General features: G+C 45.5%; 1 long non-coding RNA gene across 1 annotated transcript; it reads right to left on the bottom strand.

Annotated features, from left to right (window-relative positions):
* Positions 1–2713: 2713 nt before the first annotated feature.
* On the bottom strand, positions 2714–3058 carry LOC123427469. The gene is made up of 3 exons (XR_006622400.1): positions 3033–3058; positions 2818–2916; positions 2714–2731 (listed from the first exon to the last, which is right to left on the bottom strand). It is a non-coding gene; the product is annotated as an uncharacterized LOC123427469 (long non-coding RNA).
* Between the last annotated feature and the right edge of the window lie 6362 nt (positions 3059–9420).

The following is a 9420-nucleotide window of genomic DNA, read 5'->3' as shown; positions in this document are numbered from 1 at the left end:
TCATATAAGAGAGATTCATCCGGGATGTGCCCCCTCAATCGAAGTAGTGGAGGAACCTAAACAAACAAACGCATAATTGGTTACTTCTCTCAACTTGTCACAATATGAAAAATCAACCAATATAGAAAAATAATCATCAAGGCCACGATAATGACCTCTCCTCTTTCCACTAGCACCCCACGATGCTTCTGCTCGTAGAAATTATCAAGGCCGGGATATTTATCCAGCTGAAACATCCTAAATAATATGAACAAATTATTTTAGGCATTCACCTAGTGCCAAAAACCATCACACTACACCTACTGCCAAAAACCTAGGCATTCACCTAATGCCAATAATATGAACAAAACCTATGCATACACCTAGTGCCAATAATATGAAAAAAACCTAGGTTACACCTAGTGCCACCAAAAACTACACCTAGTGCCAAAAACCTAGGCATTCACCATCACAAATTTAGTTTTACTTGAAAACATAGGCATTAACCATCACAAATTTGATTTTACTTCAAAACCTAGGTTACACCTAGTGCCAAAAAAAGCTCCACAAATACAAAGTTATTGCAAAAAAATTGAAGGGACTGGAGGAGCTTACGGGCCTCTTCGATTTTCCCCAAAGAACCGACAAAACGGTTGAGGGAGGAGGGAGATCGAAGGGGGGGGTCGGGAGGAGGAGAGAGCAGTTTTTTCCCTCTGCTCATAGGGAAGAGAGGAGGAAGAACAGGTGGTTGGTGGACGATGGGGCGGGCCGGGGCAGATATTTCCCGTAGAAATGCCAGGGCTCTTGGCGTTCTGGTCGTTGCAGGAAACGCCACACCAGACCGGCGTTGCAGGGCTGGCAGGCAATACCGCAGCTGATTGGCGTTTCGTAGTTTACCTGCAACGTCACGGACTACGGCGTTTAAAAAAAGGTTACATCATGAAATTGTTCCGTGGCGAGTTCATTTCGTGCACATCTTTACTAACAAGGTTAGAAGAGTGATTTTGTCCTCTACTAGACGCCCCCCCAGGAAACTAGGTCTTTACACACCGGAGTGAAATGCTAGTCAACTATACACTTTCCAACAACCTATTTTTTTTACTGACCTTCTATAAGTAACTGTTATGTACAAAGTAGCATTAGAACTATTTACTTAATCCATTATACTTTAAAAAAATCCAAATTGATAATCTCATTAAAAAATAATCGTGCCAATCCAAAAGATGCACGTCCCAACTGGTCGTCAATATTCAATTTGCTACTTATTTTTATGTTTATCTCCCCTAATAATAAAGCGCGGAGCGCTTCTGCCGTCCGTCGTGGCAATTTTGCAGAAAAATCCCTCTGTTTATTGGTATTCAACCCGCGGTCCTCTGATAAGTCAATCGAATCGTTACGGACAAGAGAAAAGAAAAAAAAACGCACGGTAACCTTGCCTTGCATCTCCACCTCTGGCGCATCTCCACCTGTCGCGCACCACCGGCCCCCGCCGCAGTCCCCATCCCCGCCACGCACTGCCGCAGTCGTCCCCTGCCGGGCCCCGCTGCAGCCGGCCCATGCCGCGTGCTGCTGCGCTCCGCCCCCGCCCGCTGCAGCCAACGCCCCTCCGCCGTGCGCCTTCCCCACCCCTGCATCTCCTGTGTCGCCGGCGCAACCTCCCTTCGCACCGCTCGCCGTTGGATTTGCCCGCCCGTGCGCCTCTCCTACGACGCCGGCCTCCAGCCACGGCCTCCGCCATTTCCTGTGGTGCACGACGCCCGCCGCAGGCCCCGCCCTTCCGCATCTCCTATGGCGCGCGACGCCCGTCGGTGGCCACACTCGTCTGCTTCTCCTGTGTCTGTGGTAAATTTCTTTGCTTGGAGCTTTTTCTGTTTGAGTTGATACGCCGTGCGTTAAATTCTAAATTCTGAAGGCTATGGCTAGAAGCCTCATGGGAATGTCGGCTCTGTTCTGCGGAGCGGCTTCAGGGTTATCTGGTGCAGAGGTCGGTGGAGGAGGCTCGGTGGGACGAGCTGAATTATTGCCTTCTTGCACCAGTTCTTCCTCTGCTTCGGTTTTGCCCCACCTTGTTTCACCTGAAAGTTATACATAGCAAAATGAGTCTGTCACCGTACAAAAATGTCCATGACAGCAAAAACGATATCGGCCGCGCGAGCGACTGAAATAATTGTGCACTTACATCGGTATTTCCAATGTCCGCCAATGGTTTTCTTGATTTTGGTTGCTGAGCTTCCTTCTCAGCCACAGCATTCTCAAGAAGCATGATTCCTTGCTTCACATCTTCCTACATCTTGGCATCATTATCTGAAGAAGAAACATTACCAAACTCGCTACCTTCCTTCTCAGATGGTGGTTCATCGTCTACTTCTTCCTTGATGACGCGCACCCTATTGGAATATTTCGAAGCATTACACCCGCAACCAGTACCACATTGTGAACCTAGAGCTCTGCACTCACAATATCTGGTGATCTTGCACAATGATTTTGATGAACACGAGCAGCACTGTGAAAGAACATGCTCTTTCTGGGCAGTGGGAATTTCCTCGCTGGGCTTCTGAGACTTAACATCTGCAAGTGAATTATTGCTACTTGGGTTGGATGTTCGCCGCCGTGTATTATTGACTTTCCTGGATGACTCTACCCAATCTGTATCAGATCCATCATCACTCATATCTTCTAATTATCCCGACCCCTCGGCATCTGATATTTCCATGTCATCCGACCAGTAGGACCTATTCTTACCTCGAGCACTCTACATTCAGGAGGGGCGACATGAGAAAAACTGCCTTCACCAGACTTAATCTAGATGAAACTGAAAACAGGCAGGTAGCTCAATACCTTCCGCAAAGCATAAATTTGACCATCTTCTGGATCAGTAGTAGCATCACACCTTGAGGCCCTACCAGATTTCTTCGCATTGTTCATTGCAGTGAAAAGCTGTCAATCGAAAGAAAGTATCAGCGTGCCAGTGATAACCGAAACAATATTTTCTTAATGAAACGCATCATCAAAATTTCAGTGATATAATAAAAGTGCACTTAAAGAGTATTTACCTGCATATTTTGGTTATGTAGATCATAGTTTCAGTAGATCCGACGGTGTTTGCTGTTTTTGTTGATATAGGCCAAGGCAAATGACTACCGTTCTAGGATCTCTGGCAGCTAGGAGGACGCAAGATGCTGATGGCAGCAGCAGCCTCAACTATAATAAGAAAAAGAAGCGAAGAAAGAATAATTTTCCATCTAATGCTGACTTGAATGGGAAATAAATATTTGATGATAATGTCACTAATGTTGACAGGTAATCGGTTCCATGAATCCATCTGATGTATTTGGCAAAGTAGACATCCAAGAGGAAGCTAAAACTCTAGATATAGGTGATCAGGACAATATCGGTGCAGAAGTTACAGATGTTGTTGGTCAGAATCAACCTTGCTATTCTGTGAAGCTTTCTTTCCCTGATGCAGATTTTTCGATTTTGAGAAGTTAAGGGATGCTAATCTGTTTGCAATTGGTCAGATCTGGGCCCTTTTTGATAACCTTGATGGCATGCCAAGATATTATGCTAAAATAAAAGGTTTTGATGCCTCCAACTTTAAAGTCCATCTCACTTGGCTAGAGCGCATTGCAATGAATGAAGCAGAGGAGAAATGGTCTGATGAAGAACTGACCGTTGCTTGTGGAAGTTTTAGCTTAGAAACAACAGATATATCGCAAGACAGACTCATGTTTTCACATATTGTTTCACGGAAGGCAAACGGAGGAAATATGAAGTACATCCGAGTAAGGATGAGGTATGAGCTCTTTATAAGGGATGGAACATGCAGTGGAGATCAGATGCAGATAATCATAGATCCTATAAATATGAAGTCGTGAAAGTCCTGTCAAATTTCTCAGTTAGTGCTGGCGTTACTGTTGTTCCATTAGTCAGGATTGAAGGCTTTGTCAGTTTATTTGTGACAGTTAAGGAGAAATCTGACATTGTGGTGGCACCAAGTGAGCTACGTCGTTTTTCTCACAGTGTTCCATTTTATAGGACAAATGGGAATGAAAAAGTGGCAACAACAATGCCAAGGTGCTGTCATGCCACGCTAATGGATGTTTTGATGGGCACAATCATTTTTTACCATACATTGCCATGGTCGTCTTTCTTACCATAGATTGGAAGCCAACCACGACCGACGATCCATGGTGTGTAGATGATACACCGGCAAGGCATTCCAAGGGATGAGGAGGAAATCACGATTTTAAGGGACGAGGTGGAGCTTGCGATTTCCGGTCTGTCCGATTTGCTGACGCATGTGGAGGACTAGGAGTCTTTGTGTTTGCTGTGAAACAAAGCACGGGCGTCCCCCATTACAATGAACATATTCTTTTGTTACTGGATATAAAAAATAATGCATAATGACACATGAAGCATGTTGTGTTCTTTTTTTGTACCCGGTGCAACGCACGGATATTTGTACTAGTTATGTATTAACATACACAACTTTCTTGTAAAAAATTACTTATACTAGGGCTGTCTAAGGCCTTCCCTAATGCTTGTATCTTGACACGGTATCATAGGCATATTGCTGATGTGGCACCATATTAATTGAAGAAAGAGAGTGGTGCCGTATCTTATTTAGTATACGGCTCTTGCACGAGATCATAGGCAAAAAATATGATTAGACCAATCAAATACATGCATGAGGCCAAATTCATTAAATACTAGCCCACTAAGATACAACACTTAAGAAATCATGCATTAGGATGGTTGTATCTTATAATGCAACGGTACCTAGGATACCACGCTAAGAGACGATGCATTACGGAAGGCCTAACCATATGATCTCCTTTTTCAACAGTACATCTTGGGTTTACGTGCATGCAGATGAAATGACAGCACTCTGCCATCTACCACTGTCTTCAGTACGAGAACATTTGACAATACAGGCTGCCAAAACGCGTCGCCATTCTGTACAGGATGTTGTACTCTCCTCCACCTGGTTTTGTACGCAACTGTTCTCCACCTGTATAGAACAATTGCCTAGCTGCCGTGTCTTTCGTATATTAAAATTCGATACTTTAGCTACACACCGCAACACATTTGTTGACAAACGAGATACCAGAGGCATATAGGGCGAGAGATCAAATGTCCGCCTCCGTGTTTTTTGTACTATGTGCAGTGCAGGTGCTGTCTATCCTCTGAAAACATATTATAGAGGCTCACCAGTGCTCTGAATAGCAAATATGTATTGAGGGGCACTGGTATGAAAAAAAATTATATGGGATGGGGCCTCATAGTGCCCGGTCTGAGGCCCCTCTTCAGATTTTGACATGTCATCCTTTACACACATCTCAAAGTTGTTAAAAATCCTCTAATCAGCTGATACACGTATTTGAATTATGGATACAATACACTATCAATCCAATCAATACCTTTCATCTAACAAACGCAACGAGAAGGTAGCGATCTTCTCGCATAGACTCCGCCGCACCAGCGGCGTGGTCAATAGTATGGAAATGAGGTGTGAGATCCCAACATATTTCAAATCACTCGTGTTCTCTGAGGGAGTATTTCGGGTGTTGTTAAGCACGATCCGAATCGATCTCAGGCTCTCAGCTGACTTTGATTGATCCTTTCCTTCCGGGAAAAGGGGTCATGTGCATGTACTATATAACATGAATTAGACTAGCCGGTCAAGTGGGTAATTATTGTAGGGGTACTGCATGGTGCAACATCAGGTGATGCTGCCAGGGAGATCAACTCTCGATCTGATCTGATCCCGCTAGCCGGGAGCCCGGGACTCCTTTCTAGTCCTCTAGCTTGTTTGGTTCAGTGGTTTTTGGGAGAGAGAAACGAAAATTCAAAGGCTACAGGGGCTCTGAAGTTATTATGGGATCCTTTTGGGGACTGGGGCCATGCCAAACTGTGAAGCTGTGATGTTGAAAAGTGCTACTTTCTCTACACAATCTCAAGTTCAGCAAGATAATATCACATCACACAAAGTTTAAGAGATTCAAAATATGGGTAGTGAAAATGATGATACTTATGTTGGATATCAGAATGCTGACACTCAACAGTTGGAGTGCTCTGACAGCTGCCAGGAAAGACTGCGTTTCTCTCACGAAGAAGCTAAAAGACGAGAAAGCTTTGGAGTCCCATGAGTCATTTGGATCTCTAGTTAGGAATGATTTTTTTTTGGTAAATGCTTGGGAACGGCGCGCCGGCCGAACAACCCGCCGGTCGTCTCACACACGCACGCGCTATCCCCTTCTCAGACAGCCACGTGAACTTTTTTTTCCCACCTGCCACCGATTTGCTTCAACCGGTCATACAGGGGCGACTTGAAGGGCGACAGGGCCGGCGTCTGCTCCGGCGACAGGACCGGCGGATCCGGCGACAGGGCCCGCGGCGGTGGCGGCGGGCACGTTCTCCAACGACCTCTTCTTCCTCTCATCTCTGTCACATCTATTATCCGTTTCCATCAGAACCATGATGGATGGAAAAGTTTCATCCGGCTACACGGGAGCTTCAACCGGCAGATGGGAGGAGCTGCAACCAGAATGACGACGGCGGGCGGATGATCCCATGGCCGGCAGGTGAGGTTGATGCACGAGGATCTGCAGGGATGATGTCGCGAATGCTACAACCACGTATCACAAAAGCTGCAAGCATCCAAAAAAAAGCTACAACCGTTGATAAAAAAAGTTACAACCACGTCTGTGAGAGTTGCAACCAAACAACGCCGGAGTTTGTAGCCGGAGTTGCAACCATGATGAAAAAATGCTGCAACCATTATACAATTTTGCTACATCAGTCATTCTGTTTTGTTGCAACCATATTGTTTTTTTGCTACAATCGTTGGCATGGCGAGCTGCAACCATAATGCGAAAATGCTACAACCATTATATTTTTTGTTACATCCTCGTTCTGTTTTTGTTGCAACCATATTGTTTTGTTGCTTCCACCGACAATTTTTTTTCTTCACGTGAGGCAAAATGCTACAACCATTATACAAATTTGCTACATCCGTCATTCTGTTTTGTTGCAACTGTATTATTTTGTTGCAACGTATTTCAACGGAGCTCATCCCGGAGCTTGAGCCCGAATCCATGGCAGCCCGTGATAGATGGGGAAAACCCTCCTCGAGCTAATCCTGCCTGCCGCCGGCGCGGATCCGGCCGCCGCCGCCATGGATCTGGCCGCCGCAGCCGCGGGTCGGGGACGGGCCGACGTGGGGGCAGAAGGCTCCGCGGTTGAAGCTTTTCTAAAAAACGACAGGGAGCGACCATGACTGGAGCTGCAAGGACGGCGACCAGCGACGAGGACAGGACGGCTTTGGGACGCTGCGCGGTGCGGTTTGCGGCGCTGCGGTGGGGACGAAGGCGGCTTGTATCAGTGCGGGGCGGGATGAGGCTGCGCTCGAAAAAAGAAAGAAAACATAAAACGCAGATCGAACGGTAGGGCTGGCTGCATCGGACGGCTAGGGCACGACCGGCGCAGCTACTTGGCCGGCGCGCCGGCGCCTAGCAGTGCCTTTTTTTTAAATGACGTCTCGTGACTGAGTGTCCGATAAAAATGTCTGGAACCAATTTTTTTAAGGGGGCTGCTAGGCGTCCATCGATGAATTTGTAGTAATCATCCGTCACCTAATTAGCCGTCCGATGTACGCGCGTGCACCGTTCAATCACCAACTCGATCGTCTTCGTCCATCATATAAGGGCAACTCGCCAACTCCAACGGGGCGACCCAAACGGACGCGCGCTTTGTCCGTTTGGGTTGTCCGTCGGTCTGTCCGTGTCTGTTTTTTAAAATGGATCGGCACATGCGTCTAATGGGAAGCAAATGGACAACAACATTGTAGTATTATAATAATAGGAGAGAGGTGGGTGGGAGTGAGCTGGCGAATTAAATAAGCAGACAGAGGTGGGTGGGTGAATGTGTGACAAGTAGGCCAGGCCAGCCACATGCGAACACAGAGAGGACGCGCGCGTCCGCTTCGTGTCCGCGCCGACGCATTTCAGTTCCAAATTTGAGCCAGAAATGGGTCGGTGCGGACGCAAAGCGGACGCATTTTGGATATGGGTCGGCGCATTGGGCCATGACTCTTGTCCGCGCGGACCCAAACGGACGGCGACGGGCGAAATGAGTCGCCCCGTTGGGGTTGCTTTAAAATCTCGAAACAACTGAAAAGTTGCAGAAACAAGCACGCTGCTACGCGTCCGCCGATCGATCTTTTCAAAAGATCGGTCGGGACGCTAGCCACCAGATCTAGTGTTAAAAGGTGGCTAACGGGTCTTTTGCAACATAGATTATGTTGTAATTTTTTTTACAACAAAGAGCATGTTGCGAAAACGTCCGTAGATTTTTTTTTGTAATAGAATTTGTTATAGAATATTTTCTGCAAAAGGATCGTATTGCGGAAACATCTATAGTTTTTTTGTAACATAGGTTGTGTTGCGGAATGTTTTTTGCAACATCGATTATGTTGTAGGATATTTTTTGCAACAAAGTTCGTGTAGCATTTTTTTCGCAACAGAGATTGTGTTGCAATTATTTTATGCAGCATAGCTGATGTTGCAATGAGTTGTGCAAAGAAAAGAACGGAGGTGTGTGAGCATGTCTGAGGTTACATGGATCAAGGACGATCCAACGACGCAGGTGGGAGAACTTCTCATGCAATCAGCCGGTAGAACATTAGTTTTTTTTTATTATTGGCAACCCTTGGCCCCCATTCGTAAGCCAGGAGATATTTTGCCGGGTGTTAATCCTCACCTTTTTGAGTTTGTGAATAATGATGTTGGTTCTCATTTTCTTAGCATGCATGTGAGGGGCAAAAAGGCCTATATGAGATGTTGCTCACAACAATTAATGGCCCAATACAACCCCGTAGGAAAGGATCATTTCCTTGCCGAATTTGCACAATTGCGAAAAAAGGGCAAGGGACATATTGTTTCTGTTCGGTGGTGATTTCATATCATCATGAAATTTAGTGGAAAGAATAAATGTTATGTGCTCTCTAGATAGAGTCATACTTTTAATTCTACATTTAAGTCAATGTTCTGAAAGAGCTAGCTCTGCAAGGAAGATTATACAGCTGGACAAATAATTTGGAGAAACCCACCTTTGAGAAACAAGATAGGATTCTAGTTTCCTCGGACTAGGATTTTTCTTTCCCCTTACAGTTGTAGTTGAAATGAGCAGAGATCTCTCTGACCATGTTCCATTACATTTTTCTACTGGTATTTACCCAAGGCACAATAACTTGTAAATATATGGTAAATATTTGGTGGGGAGGGAAGGGTTTCATGAGGTGGTTATTAATCTTTATCTTTACCTAATAATAAAGAGGCTATCGCTTCCGTCGGAAAACCCATCGAGGTGATTTTACAAAAAAAACACTTATTGTTTATGACATTAAACTCGTAGTATATATTAAATATTTTTTAAATACTC

The sequence above is a fragment of the Hordeum vulgare genome, chromosome 2H (genome assembly GCF_904849725.1).
Source record: "Hordeum vulgare subsp. vulgare chromosome 2H, MorexV3_pseudomolecules_assembly, whole genome shotgun sequence".
NCBI lineage: Eukaryota > Viridiplantae > Streptophyta > Magnoliopsida > Poales > Poaceae > Hordeum > Hordeum vulgare.
This window is presented reverse-complemented; position numbering and strand designations above follow the sequence as displayed.